This window comes from Sus scrofa, chromosome 8 (genome assembly GCF_054392235.1).
Source record: "Sus scrofa isolate SSC_HxYL_T2T_F1_AM1 chromosome 8, Sscrofa_HxYL_maternal_Yorkshire_Landrace_v2.0, whole genome shotgun sequence".
In the NCBI taxonomy this organism is placed as follows: Eukaryota; Metazoa; Chordata; class Mammalia; order Artiodactyla; family Suidae; genus Sus; species Sus scrofa.
In genome coordinates this window covers 94799262-94814502 of record NC_139390.1, presented here as the reverse complement: position 1 = coordinate 94814502, position 15241 = coordinate 94799262, and the positions used below count along the sequence as shown (strand labels likewise).

At 38.9% G+C, this 15241-nt stretch overlaps 1 protein-coding gene across 2 annotated transcripts in view; it reads right to left on the bottom strand.

The window, feature by feature from the left end:
- The window catches only part of SLC7A11 (solute carrier family 7 member 11), a 376273-nt gene that overhangs the window by 325535 nt on the left and 35497 nt on the right, over window positions 1-15241 (bottom strand). Inside the window, exon 1 of one of the 2 annotated variants that reach the window (XM_084972876.1) lies at window positions 5163-5187. The exons of the other annotated variant lie outside the window; for it this stretch is intronic. The gene's annotated coding sequence lies outside the window, so the exon portion shown is untranslated. Of the gene's footprint in view, window positions 1-5162; window positions 5188-15241 lie in introns of those variants that run through there. 2 annotated transcript variants of the gene reach the window in all.

The window sequence follows — 15241 nt, the reverse complement described above, 5'->3', positions numbered from 1 at the left end:
TCTAATCTCCTTTTAGAGCTAAAGATCACAACCATGAAAGAGTTCATTTTTAAAGTGATGCAAAAAATAAAGCAGTGTTTACAATTCCAACCTCAGCATTCACTGGCCTATAACCATGGGCAGGTTTACCTAACCCAAGTCTCAGCTTACCCATCTGTAAAATGGGCATAATAATAATATCGCTCTTTTAGGATTATACGTAAAGGGCTTAGCACGCTTGGCACTCAATAAATGTTGGCTATTTTTATCACAATGTTTACCTCAGGACTCTCGTCAATATACCAGTGGGAAAGACTAAGCTTAAGCAAAAAAGAAGCAGGGAAGCTGCTGCTGACTGTGCCCTCCAGTTACCCTTATCCACTAGCAAGGTTTATATGTGATGTTTTCCCCAATTACGAGCAAGAAACAGACACAGATGCTGAGGACTGCACAAAGGCCTTATCAACTCAGAAAATGTCTGGGTTCTGTCATCATCAACTCCAAAATTTCAGTCTGTGTCTACACATCTAATTAGTGCACAGAAAAGCACTTTTTAGTAACTTTATAACCAAGAGAATAATGGCCGGGGGTACTTGAACAATAGGGTTAGTTTTCTCTCCTCTGTAACCATGGGTTATAGCATTTACATCTTTCCAATCTCAAGTTGAGCATTTCTTGGCACAGACTGTGTAAAACACTACCAATTAGTTGATTCTCTGTGTGGATGAGGCTACAAACACATTACTCTAATTCTTTGGGTTTGAGAATAAAAGCCATGGCATTGAAAAATAATGTTTCACACCATTTTCCACAAAGTTAAAGATTCAAATACATTACCAGTATTAAAATCTCATGGGTGTTCTTAATATACCTGCTTCTCCAATTAACACAGCACAGTCATTAATACAGTATATTATGTTATGAAGTCGTAATTGCAGCCAAGCAGAAAATAATTACCATCTATCAGCTTTCATGTTTTACAAAAGCAAAATTATTTTTCCTTTGTTTTAGAAGTTCCCCAGAACAAATAATAGTTTTACACTGGCAACCCTTTCATTTCATGACCCAACCACCACACGTCTCTATAAAGCTGTCATATATCCTTCTGGGCTCAACTCACATGTAGCTGTTTTCAATTTTAAAATCTAATCCAAGGGCAAATCCTCCCGATCCCATGGTGAACACCTGGCACCCACAACAGTGAAAAATATTAGGTCTCTTTCAAATGTATCTCCATGTGGAAGCAAGTGATTTCACACATCTCTCGGATCAGAACCTTAAAACAATTCATTAATTCATAGCAATTAATTTATGTCAGCACACTGATAACAAACACCCACTCTCAGGTTCATTCTTGGGCAATAGGCTTCTGGAGGTACAAGGATCCTTGCTCTCAGGCATCTTATAGATCATCAGAGAACAAGTAAGGGGCAGTATAATAAATAACTATAACATAAGGCAGATTAAGAAAAAAGCATGAAGGATAAAAATAATTATAAGGTTCAGAGCATGACAACTCAAGATTTAATTAGAGAGACATCATTGAAAAGATGCCATGTAAGGTTAGTAGAACCTCACCTAAAGAGATGAGACTGGACATTCCTGGCAAAGGGAACAGCATTATGAAAGACCTTAGTGCAGGAAAGCACATGGTATTCTGGAATCAAAAAAAAAGTGATCTTGTTGCTTGAGTCAAGAATAATCTGTGTAATGGACTTCTGTTGTTTCTGCTACTTAAGACAGAGTTTGATGTTTCAACCAACACATGACTCCATGTACCTATTAAACTATTACCAGAGCAAGAAGTAGAATGTTTTCATCCACCTTCAAAACTCTCACTCATGGACATTTAAAGCCACTCATTCTCAGCCTCTGGCCCCAGGCAACATGGGTCTACTTTCTATCACTAGGGACTGGCTTTGTTCCTTCTAAAATATTATGTAAGTTTATTCATATGGCGTCATCGTGTCTGGCTTTTTTCACTCAGAATAATGCTTTTGGGATCCATCCACGCTATTTAGTATATAAGTAGTTTCTTTTTATTCTTGAGGAATATTTTATTAAATAAGTATAATTTGTTTATTCATCTTCCTCTTGAGCGGTATTTGGGTTATCTGTGGGTTGTAGTTATGAATAAATTTACTAGGAAAATATGTATACAAATCTTTCTCAGGTTATACATTTTTATTTATCTTGAGGAAATAAAAGGAAGTGGAAAGTCTGGGTCTTAGGGAAACAATATGTTTAATCCTATAAAAAACTGCCAAGCTGTTTTCCAAAATGATCGTACCACTATATATTCCAGCCAGCACCATATGAGGATTCTGGTTACTCCACTTTTTTGCCAGCCAGCACTTGCTATTTTAGTCTTTTTAATCTTAACCATTCAAGTGGGCACCTTGAGACATCCTACTGTGATATTAATTTGCATTTTTCTCATGTCAAATGATGTAAAGAATCTTTTCATGTATCTCTGGCCATTCTTACATCTTCTTTGATGAAATCATTTGTCTATTGAGTTATCTTCTTAAATTCCTCAAAAAAGTAATCTTTATTCCTTCCTGATTTGTCCCATGCAATCCATCATGCATTGGATGGTCTTATCTGTGTCTTTCTAAATACTTGTTATTGTTTTTATTTAGGTATAATTGATGCACAATATATTATATGTCATAGGTGTATAATATAGTGATTCACAATTTTTTAATGTTATAATACAATTGTAATTATTATATATTGGCCATATTTCCTGTGTTGTTAAAACATATCTTTGTAGCTTGTTTTATACTTAATAGTTTATTCTTCTTAGTTCCCTACCCCTATTATTGCCTCACCTCTCTCCCCTTCTCCCCACTAGTTTGTTCTCTATATCCAGGAGTCTGCTTGTTATGTTCACTCATTTGTTGTATATTTTTATTTCACCTATAAGTGATATATATAATATTTGTCTGACTTATTTCACTTAGCCTAATACCCTCCAAATCCATCCATGTTGCTAAAGATGGCAAAATTTCTTTCTCTTTATGGCAGTGTAGTATTCCATTGTACAGTATCTTGTATCCATTCATCTGCTGATGGGCATTTAGGTTGCGTCTCTATCTTGGCTATTGTAAATAATGCGACAGTGAACATTGGGGTGAATGAATGGTTTTCAATTAGTGTTTTGTTTTCCTCAGATATATACCAAGGAGTGGAATTGTGAGCTCATACGGTAGTTCAATTTTTAGTTTTTTGAGAAAATTCCTCAATGTTTTCTGCAGTGACTGCACCAATTTACATTCCCACCAACAGTGTGCAAGGACTCCCTTTTCTCCATATCCTTACCAACATTTAGTTTCTTCTGTTCTTTTTGATGATAGCCATTCTGACAGGTGTGATGTGATATCTCACTGTGGTTTTGATATGCATTTCCCTGATGATTAGCAATGTTGAGCATCTTTTCATGTGCCTGTTGGCCATCTGCATTTCCTCTTTGGAAAAATGTCTATTCAAGTCTTCTGCCCACTTTGTGATTGGATTGATTGTTTTCTTGATTCTGAGTTATATAAGCTGTTTATAACTTATGTTGGATATTAATTTCTTATTAGTCATCTCATTTGCAAATATTTTCTCCCATTTAGTAGTTTGTCTTTTCATTTTGTTGATGGTTTCCTTTGCTGTGCAAAAGGTTTTAAGTTTAGTTCAATCCCATTTGTTTATTTTTTCTTTTATTTTCTTTGCTTTGGGAAACAGATGCAGAAAAATTATTGCTACAATTTATATCAGAGAATTCTACCTATGTTTTTCTCTAAGAGTGTTATAGTTTCTGGTCTTACATTGTTGAATTTATTTTTGTGTGTAGTGTTTGAGAACATTCTAATTTCATTCTTTTACATGTAGCAATCTACTTTCCCAGCACCACTTATTGAAGAGACTATTTTCCCCATTGTACATTCTTGTATCATCTCTTGTCATGGATTAACTGATCATTAAGTGTTTGGGTTTAGTTCTGGGCTCTCTCTTCTATTCCATTGATTTATGTATCTATTTTTGTAGCAGTACCATACTGTTTTGATGACTTAGCTTGGACGTATAGTCTAAAGTCAGGGATCCTGGTATCTCTAGCTCTGTTCTTTCTTCCCAAAGTTGTTTTAGCTATTCCAGGTCTTATATGTCTATCTGAATAAAGTCTGGATCACAGGCCCCCTTCCCTATGCAGCTTTTTCTTACCTCCCCAGTCACTCCCTTATCTGTGCTCTCACAGGACCTCATTCTCACATTCCTCCATAATGCCATTTGCCATATCACATCATAATTCGGAGTTACAGATCTCTATCCATTCCAAGATGGGGAGCTCCTTCAGGGTATCAACAAATATTTTTTTCTTTGAATATGCTCTTCTTAATATCATACACACAACATTTAAGTGCTCAGCTCACTTAAATATGATTATAGATCTGTAAGAGAAGGAGTATTAACCTATTTAGATGAGAACCATGGAGGAATAAAGGTAGGTTCAGAAATCTGGGTAACTTATTCATTCATTCATTTAATAAACAGTTCTTGAACTACATGCACCAGGCAGCTTAAACACTAGGATGCAGAGATAAATGAGCTAAACAAAACTTCTGTCCTGGTGGAATTTAGCCCATGGCAAGGAAGACATTTAAAAACCAGTGAGGCATGTGCTATGATAAGGGAAACCTAGGACAACAAGGGACCTCATGGCAGAATTTCCTACTCAGACTTTGAAATTATAGGAGTTTCTGGAGAAACGCTATCCTAGCTGAGATGTGAAGGATGTATCAGAGGGACCCAAGTCCAGAGGTAGAATAGCAGTTCCCAGAGATAGGAAAGAACAAAGCTCATTCAGGGAACTACAATAAGTGGGTAGAACTAGAGAATAAGCTATTGGATATAGGGAATAACGGCAGAGGAAAATGCTGATAATGTTTCCAGTAAACAATCAACAGACCTAAGATAAATTATTTTTTACAAACTTATTTTTCTTGCATGAGAGGGTCAATCATTTTCCCCAACAATCCCTCCTATAACACTTCCTGGCTATGTGATCTTGAGAAAGTGGAACCTCTCCCTATCTCTGTTTCCTCATCTGTATCACAGAAATAAAACCCCCTGAAGATAGTGTCAAGAATGAGCTAAAGCAGGTAAAATGCCATGTCAAAGACAAATTAGAAGCTCACCAAATGCTTGACTCCTCTTGGGAACAGTCACAACACAATTTGCAGCCACTTTATATCCTGGCGGCGGGGGGGGGGGGGGGGGAGTTATGTAACTCATTATGACACTAGAATGTGAGCCCAAGGGTGGTGTCAGTTATGGGCCAAGGAAGTTACAAGCACCTGTGCCTTTCCCATGCTCGCTCTCTTTCCTTTTATGCTCACTTTGAAATCCACATATTAAACCATCACTGGGAAGACAATTGAGTCTCTGAATGACCACATGGAGTAGAGTCCCAGGGCTCTACCACACACGGATCCTAAAGACTTGGGGTTGTCTGTTACAGTGGTTATCCTATCCTTATTTATTCCAACATTTGGCCCAACTTTTAATACACAATAAATACCCAATAAACATTAGCCGAAGATGCTATAATTGTTACTGTTTTATTATTATCATTACTGGAGACAACATAGTTTAAGCTCAAGTTCTGGAATCAGGCAACATTGGACCTGACTCTTGTCTTCATATTTACCAACATTTACCAATTACTTAGTCCCTTGAGCCTCACTTCACTCATCTCATAAATGCACGTAATGGTGTTCCTGTTGTGACTCAGTGGAAACAAACCCAGCTAGTACCCATGAGGATGCGGGTTCGATCCCTGGCTTTGCTCAATGGATTACAGATCTGGTGTTGCTGTGAGCTGTGGTGTAGGTCACAGATGTGGCTCGGATCTGGTATTATTGTGGCTGTGGTGTTGGCCAGTAGTTGTAGCTCCAATTTGACCCCTAACCTAGGAACAACCATATGCCATGGGTGTGGCCCCAAAAAGCAAAAAAATAAAAATTAAAAATGCACATAATGACTGGGCCTACCTTGGAAGGTCACTGTGAGCACTGAGTGAGATGAAGTTGTGTAAACATTTTGGCATTCCTGCATGTAGTAAATGTTCATTAAGTACAAAGTACTAATACCACCCTGAGAGCAGAATCTGATATTGGGGAAGTTTGAATGTGCTACTGCCTAATTTTTGGAGAAACCTCCAGGGAAGCACATCTCCCTTGCATTGGAACATCTCAGCCAGAAAATTCTACATGCCTTCCTTTCTGCCCCAGGACATGTACAAGAGTGGACTGGTCACTTTGGCAATCTGAAACATGATTGTACTTCTCGTAATCACCCCAGGAATGTTTGTTACTCTGAACGTATATCCATAATATTGTCAGGTCAGTAATTACTCCAACTGACATAGATAATAATGTGTTAACAGATCAGGCCTCCAGTGCTCATAAATTATTCTCTCTCTCCTTCCTCAGCAAGTAGCTCAGGGATACAGGGGATGAGAGCTGTTATTGGCCTCTGAGGTTTTCTGATGGCTGGCTCTCTCACTGCTAATGCTCCATTTTCCCAGAGCCACCAGTTGCAATCAACTCATGCTGGCAGTTGACATCTTTTAATATTTGTTGCTCGGTTCCTGCCTAGCACTTGTGGCTCCATCTTGACATGAAGCCGTTTCTGTTATTGCCATTACTAACTAAATAGCCCTTGGACTCTAGCTGGGAAACAGTGCCATAAATTGCTTAGCGTTATCCTATTTCCTGCAAACAAAAATCCCGGCAGCTTCAGGCCCATTTTTACTTTATTATTTATACAGCCTAGCCATTTATTGCAAGATACTACCTCTCTCTGGGTTGGAGTAGGCAAATTATTCCATTTTCTATTGTAAATGGTGCAACTCCCGATTCAGCAGCCTCAACAGGAGGTATACTTTGGGTGGAAGTATTCGCACGTTTGTTGCTGAGAGCAGGAAATCATTATCTGTGTCCTGTTCTTCTTTGGCACTTAGAGTGGAATTGAAGAGACAGATTTCCCTATCACTTTAGCCATTGGGTCAGGTTATTGCTAGAGAGAGAAAGAGAGAGCGAGCCTGGGCAGCATGGATTCATTTTAATGGTCTATTGGTTCCACTTAGTGAAGGCCTATTAATTGCATAACATGCATCTGTATCTGTGTCTTTCAAATAACATTTCTAACCACCTGGGGAACTGCTCAGAAGGCACAGAGGGATATATAAAGAATGGGTGCAATTAGGCAATTACGATCAAAGATGGAGAAAAAGATTTAAAGGGAGGAAAGGGAAAGATGCTCCAACTTCAAAGCTTTGGGATATTTTTATCAGAAAAAAAGACTCTTTAGTTACAAAAACCTGTCTTTTATAAATTACTACACAATTTACAGAGACTGAGAGAAGTAAATTCATCAGTGAAGGGATCAGGTGTGTTATGAAAAGTAACTGATTGAAAAGAAATTTTGATAAAAGTCTGCTAAAATTATATTTTTCATTCCTGCTTATCATTTCCCAATGAGATCTCATTTTAATGAAATAGGGGTGTTAATAACAATTTTGCTGTTTTTAACCCCACCTATTATAGTGCTTCCCACTAAGGTACCTCAAAATGCATCTCTGAGCATCCAGATTTCCCAAGTGGAGCTGCTGACCAGTGGGGTGCTGGCCATTTACTGACAGTACTATTCAGCCAGCCTCTTCATCACAGTGCTCTCTTCCTTAGCCAGCCTTAAGCTCTTATAGGGACAAAGGACTGTCTTTAAGCACACTGCTTTGATTATCTCATCTTAGAAAAAAAAGTGCTTTGAAAGATTTGGAAACATTTAGATGTGTTACATGTTGATTAGAGAGAAGGAAGAGAATAGCATCAGATCTCTGAGTTACTACCTTTTGCTTTGCTAGGAAAGACAAAACATCTAACAAGAGGTGCCTCTGCCTCTAGAACATTCTCAGGTGGAAGGAATAACCTCGTCAGGTGTGACCCCTTTTTGACGAGACCACCTGAAGAGAAGTGGGTGAACGAAGATCAGGCTATCTCCCTGATCCCTGAAAAACTGGGAAATCACTGCAAGGGGACCAGAACAGCCTCTGGCTGCAGTACCTACTTGGCTCCTGTAGAGGATGCTATGAAAACCAAGTCTGCTCCTTGGCTTTTGGATTGCAGCTCAGCAGTAGACAAGCAGCAGTCCAGGAGGCATGACTGATAGGATGCCCACTGCCAGCCAGGCTCAGCCCAGGGAAGAACACCTGGACAGTGAATTTACCTTGTCTTGGGCCTACTGGTGGCTGTTAAGGGGATAAATGGTTGGCATGGCTAGTCTAAGCCTGGTCCACCTCGTACTCAAACTGTGGGCTTCTGTTTTCAAAATCTAAGTACTGAAAGGAGTAACTAATTCCATTTTCTCTCCTGACAGGTGGGGCATTACAATGAACTACTTCTCTGCTAAAATAAGCCTTCTTACAAGTCCAGAATGAGACGTAGGAGTTAAACTGTGCTAAATCCCAAAGAGGAAAAAATATAATGCTGCCTTGCACTCCATCAAAAGCAATTATGAACAGCAACAACGTGTGACTTTCAGGACACTGGTAGGAGCGCATAGGACTTAAAATTCAGTCTGGAATTGGGTTTTTTTTAAAGTATCATACTGAGACTTCCAGGGTGTCTCCTTTAGCTCATCCTACAAAGATTTTGATACAAGCCTTATGCACTATCAGCCAGCAACCACCTCTTATTCTACAATGTAATTTCGGACCATCAGTAATAGTCACATATGACTATTATCCCGACACCATCAAGCTTAGTATCTTCTAGTTAGGGATTCAAAAGTGAAATAAAATCAAATGGAATGAAATGGCATTGACTTTTTTCAAAAGACTAGAAATTCAACAGTTTAGTGTATTTCTCCCATATGACCCTACTCTGTGTGACCTTGTTACAAAAGAACTACGCACTTAATTAGAAAAGAAAAATATGCTTTGCTCTTCATCTGCTACAGGGGTGATCAACATTGTCCTGTTTGGCAAACAACTTTGGAAGAAAGACAAAATGAGAGAAAAGTGTATATATATATATATATATATATATATATATATATATATATATATGTATATATATACACACACATATATATAAATATATATATACGTATGTGTGTGTGTGTGTGTGTATGTGTGTATGCCTGGATCACTTTCCTATACAGCAAAAATTGGCACAACATTGTAAATCAACTATACTTTAATAAAAATGAGACTGAGTATGAAAAAATAAAAACAAAAAAAAAATGTCCTGTTTGGAGAACAACTTTTCAAAGGCTCCCTTATACAGAAATCCAAGTAGAGAATCACAGTAAGTTATATAATATCACTGATTAAACAAGTATATTTCAGGGGCACGAAAGAAATATGCTGGATGGCAGTTCAATTTAAATTGTTATTTTAAGATATGGCTGACTAGGTTTTAACTTCTTTTAACTAGGACCCGATACTGATGAGATAATTTACATATTTTGTCTGTCTACTCATTTTTTTTTTTCTTTTTAGGGCCATACCTGTGACATAGAGAAGTTCCTGGGCTAAGGGTCAAATCGGACCTGCAGCTGCCAGCCACAGCCACGCCAGATCTGAGCCACATCTGTGACCTACACCACAGCTCCCAGCAACACTGGATCCTTAACTCACTGAGCAAGGCCAGGGATCAAACCCACCTCCTCATAAATAATAATCAGGTTCATTTCCAGTGAGCCACAATGGGAACTCCCTTGTCTGACTGTTCTTAACAGATAAAAACAGACATAAAAGAGAGAGGAGACTTCTACCTGTTCTCAGAACCTCAGATTGCTCTACTCATTTCTTAGAGGGATCCACCTCCACCTAGCTAAAGGCCAGCAAAAGAACAAAGAATTAATACTGTTTAAAGTGGTGTAAAATAAATTTTAGGAGGGAAAAGATAAACCCAATATGAACTAAACAAAAAATGAAATATTCCCAAATAATTCCTAAGGAATTGCATCATTCACCATTAATATATTAGGAAATGCAAGGCCAGCTCTACAATAGCTGACTCATGCTAAGAGAGGATTTTTTACCTTTAATGGCATGGAACACATAGAAAGTCATTATCATTGTTGTTGTTATCATTATCATCATTGAAAAGTACACTGTAGTAAATGCTCATGTGGATGGAGGTGCCTTGCAGGGGTTGAGTGGCACAGCTCAAAACCAAGGAGATGTGCAGCTCAAGCATTGTCCTTCTAAAAGCTTTCTGTAAAGGGTCAGAGAGTACACATTTTACTTACATTTTGCCTAGATAGGTCTCTGTCTCAACTATTCAACTCTGATGTTACAGCACAAAAGCAGCCACAGACAATGCATAAATGAGTGGACATGTCTGCATTCAAAAAATTTGATTTGCAAAGACAGGAAGTGGGAGGATTTGGCCAGTGGGCCATAGTTTGCTGACCCTTACTCTAAAAGAAGGAAATGAGAACTGAATGAGTTAGGCTCTGCCCCCAACACAAACACACACACTCTTCAACAGGAAGTTTTATTTTTATCTATTTTGCCTATTGAGTTTCTGCATGAGATACTGTTAACTATTTCTATGACTGAAAAACACAAAAATTTGAAAACTAGTTCAATAAAAGATAAAAATATATACCTTCATTCAAAGGATAGCACTATTTTAAATTCTAGCACTTTTTGTTTAGAATGTAAGATTCAAGAGAGAGCAATACTTGAAGAAATAGTAACCCCTAATCACAAAGAATTTAAATTTAAAATGGCTTTTTTTTTTTTTTTGCTAAATCTAGATCCTTTTTTTATTTTCAAAAAATAAAGTTTGTTCACTCTTTTTTCTACTCTTTATGGACTTAAAAATACTGAAAAAATGTTAAGATCCTTGGGATATTTATGAGCGCTAAGTCAATATGTAACTAAAGTATGAAAAGTTTCAGGGCTTTTATTTTATTTTACTTTGCTTTTTAGGGCTGCACCTGAAGCACATGGAAGTTCCAAGGCTAGGGGTAGAATCAGAGATGAAGCCACCGGCCTACATCACAGCAAAGCAGGATCCGAGCCACATCCGCAACCTTCACCACAGCTCACCGCAAGGCCAGATTCCTAACTCACTAAGCGAGGCCAGGGATTGAACCTGCAACTTCATGGATACTAGTCGGGTTCATAACTCACTGAGCCACAGTGAAAACTCCCACTTTCTTACCTAATTGATAAATTTACAAGCAAAACTGCACGGGATACCGGAGTATGAGAAAAGTTTCTGGGAATTGAGGGTGAGAAGGAAAGACAGATGACACTGCCAACTCATTTTTACCTACCCCTCTTCAAAGAACTTCCTTACTAACCCCAAGGGAAGCTTTCAGCAGACTTTCCCCTTCAACCTAGTTTTCCAGGAGTTTTCAAACTTCAGGTGCACAATATTCAACTAGCGATGTTCACTGAAAATGCCAAATTGAATGATTCTCATTCAGAAGATCTGAGGTTAGGCCCAGCGATCTGCATTTTTTAACAATTATCCCACGTTAGTGGACCACACTTTGAGAAACACCACTGTCCTATGAAATAATGAAGCGAGCTTCATTGATTTGCAGCAATGGGTACTCTTACCTTTCTGAAAGGTAGAGAATCGGGTAACAGTATATTTTTTAGACAAGTGTTTTCTTTATTGTGATTTTTTTTTCAATGACATGTGTCTGCCCTAGGTGTCAGAAGAATATTTTAGCTTCTGTGTTATTCTATTTGCTTGTATTCACTGATGTCTACTCCTAAAGGAAATGTTTCTAAAGGGTACAGGAATACAACTACACAGAGATGTGATCTATATTTTAAAGCAGCACTTGGTTTGAGACCTTTCTCAGATGTCTTTGGGGAGTTGAGTTTATATTCAGTTCTAAAAGTACCAACCCTCAGTAGACACTAGTATTGCAGTCAGCCAAGTTGAAATCACTGTACAAAGACTTATTTTTAGACAGTTCCAGATTTCATTCAAACGTTATTAAAAGTTTCTTGTATTTCGTTTTCCTGAGAAGAAGCTTCTCTAACTTCTAAAAAGAAAAAGAATCGTAGAAACTGGAAGTATTGATCTCTGATGAAAAATGAAAAAGAAAAAAAAAGGAATGCAGGAGGAAAGAAGCAAAATATGTTTAGAGTGCCAAATGCAAGGGTGGGAACTATCTGTAAACATGTAAAGGATACAATCAACACTTCCTTAGGCAGGAGAAGTTATTTAGTTGAGCAGAGGGCACAAGGACAAAGAAAAATGGGACCCTGATCTCTGTGTCATTTTCTGTCCAAGTTGCTGATTGTATAGTTTCAGCCATTTTTGAAAAATGTGTTTTGGCACCCACAAGTAAAGCTCTTAACTAATCCAGCACTGCTGATGGGAATGTGGCAAGAGTCTATTTACAATTAGGCCTCACATTCCCAAAGGTAAATCCTTTTTTTTTTTTTACATCTTTAGGAAACTTACCTCTGGGAAAAAACTCTACTCCCTCTCCCCCCAGCATGTCAACTTGGGATGGGTACATCAAATAATAAACTCGCTGAGTAGCACAAATATTTGAAAATACTTTGCAACTCTCACAATTTGTTGCCTTGAAATGCTTACACATGCTACACTTCCCTTTCAGTAAGCCATGTTAACTAGAACTTCAGGACAACACTGAAGTGGCTGGCCTAGAAGGTAATTCACATCCCCAGAATACAAAATGCTGTTTTTATCCACTCTCAACTCCAGGCCACAAGCTCCATCTGCATTCATGTTTCAATACTGATTCAAAATATCACTTGCTTCTTTCATGTGGTTTCCTCCCCAAGATTTATTTCCTCAGAAAGGTCAGGTTTGCACCCTATTTACTCATTTCTGAAACCTCCCTCGCTATGACGTATTTTTCTTTGTTGTACCACATTATGTCTTATCAATAAAAATCAGTAGCACCTGGAAGAGAACTGGTTTCAAGTGGTCTATAAAGTCATCAAGTGTTGTCTCTGGACATTTGCGTGCAAAAGGTGCCCATTAAGTGTGGTCTACAGTTCAAGACCATCAGCATCACTTAAAAGAAATGCAGAATCTCAATACCTATCAACACCTACAGAAGCTCAATCTTCATTTTAACAAGATCCCAAGGTGATTCAAATTGTGGAAAAACTTCCTAAGCCCAGGATGGAGCCACTCCTGTCTCAGGTACTTTTTGTCAGCAATCCGAATCTGAGATAACTTTTCGTGCCCCTTTGGCTGATGGAATACCCTACGTTTCTATCAAGCAGATTATTTATAGGCCAACAGTGGGCTCTATACTTACGTACTTGTTCCCTCTCACCCGGAACAAGGTTGATTATGTGGCCCCAGTGACTCAGATCTTTTCTACTTTTCTCTTCCTGTTCTTCATTATTTATCCTATGAAAGCTTCCTGCCTTCTGCCCCACTTTTACTGTGCTCTTTGGATGGAGCCTGTTCACTTCATAAAGTGCTAGATACAGTTACTATTGTCTCAGTCACCTTCTTTATATTTTAATAGTATAAACCTCAAAGCTTGAGACTCAGAAGTTCTTACACAGGCAAGGATCCGGGGCAGGAGCAGGAAGGAATCAGGATGGCCAGGAAGGATGTTTTATGTGCACAATAGCCTGCGTTCCCCCAGGTTTCTGCTTCTACCTTGAGAGACTTCCCTAGATGGACTGTGGAGAAGACATGCTGGAGATATTTCTTCCATGTTTTCCACTGGTGGAAAGAGTCCTGGGCTGTCATTTAGTACCCTGTCTAGGGCAGAACATGTAGATGGTTAAAATCTTAGAGAGAGAACTCTTTTCTAACAAACTATTCTCAAATTTATAGCTCCAGTGCAGAAGGCAGGTGTTCAGTCATATACTGCAAGTGGAATCTAAAGAACACCAAAATCATGGATGAAATATAGAATCATTTCAAAAATTGAAGACTTCTTGGTCTCATGACATGACATCACCTCCCCCCATCGTTTCCTTGCTCTGACCAAGTCAAAACCTTTGTTTTGTGGAAATTTCTGGTCTGCTCCAAATCTAAACCTAAGCAAATGCCTAGTAGAGTTTGGATAGGCTAGTAACCCAAAGCTACTCATTGACCTCAGAGGTTATTTATTCTAAAATGTTGAGGGCTTGTTTAAACCTAATTATATGGTATGCCAATGGTGAGAATTCAGTCAATGCTGCTGACAGACTGACAGGATTCACTCACCACTGGCTTGAGTCTTTGTGACTCAGTCCCACCTCAAAGGAAAAGAATTCACAGGCTTCACACTATCCATTCTGAAGCTGGGCAGCCTTTCCCTGATGCAGAGAACTAATTGCTTCTTTGTCTCTGGATTGCACGTTGCTTATTACTGGCATGACATTCCAATACTCAAGAAGCACACAGAGCGATCCCTGAAGCTTCTTTAACCTTTTCAGACTGTAGGAGCTTGATTGTTCGCCTCATTACACTCTCCAGACCTTCCCCGGGATGACAGCCTGACACTGAGGGTTCTGCTGGCATCCTTCATTAGCACTTTTTCACCATTTCCCAGCACAGCAAATGTCCCAGGAGCACAGGCAGCAAACTCCAACAACCATCCCTCAGTGTTTGAGTCCTTCAAGTCCCTGGGCACATTTCATAACTATTAAATCATGTGTGTGCTTTCAAAACCATGAGCTTAATGAGCTTTGCCCACCCCAGCTGGCCCCAGGACAAACCCTTCCCTAGCAAATTCCTCTCTGGTTTTTTCCTATCACAAAGCACGAGCACCAGTGGAAACGTCAAAGCTCACAAAATAGATAAGGCACCTAAAAGAGAAAACGGTTCCAAAAAGGCTGGTAAAGGTTTCCTGAAATGACACTCACTATCATATTAGGTATCAGATACAAAGCTCCTGCTGGTTGATACCAACTGCTTTGCAGACTCGCCAGGACCCTTTACCCCCCGCACCGCCCCCCACCCCAACCAGCGAACCTCATCCCCACGGGGCTTCGCATCACCACAGAAGCAAACCGCGGTTTAGCGCACATAGGTCTCCATTCTACTTGGTAAATGTCTACTCGTTCGTGATGGCCTGGTTCAAATAGCTTCTCCATGAACCCTACTTGAATTGCAGGTCATTTTCTCTCTTGCAAGTAAACTATAACTTTATATAAACCCTGTTTTACAGCATATCACATTTATGGTGTTGTTTTACATGTCTCAACCCTGGAAGATAAGATATTTTAGAGCACGGATAATGCCTTACATAT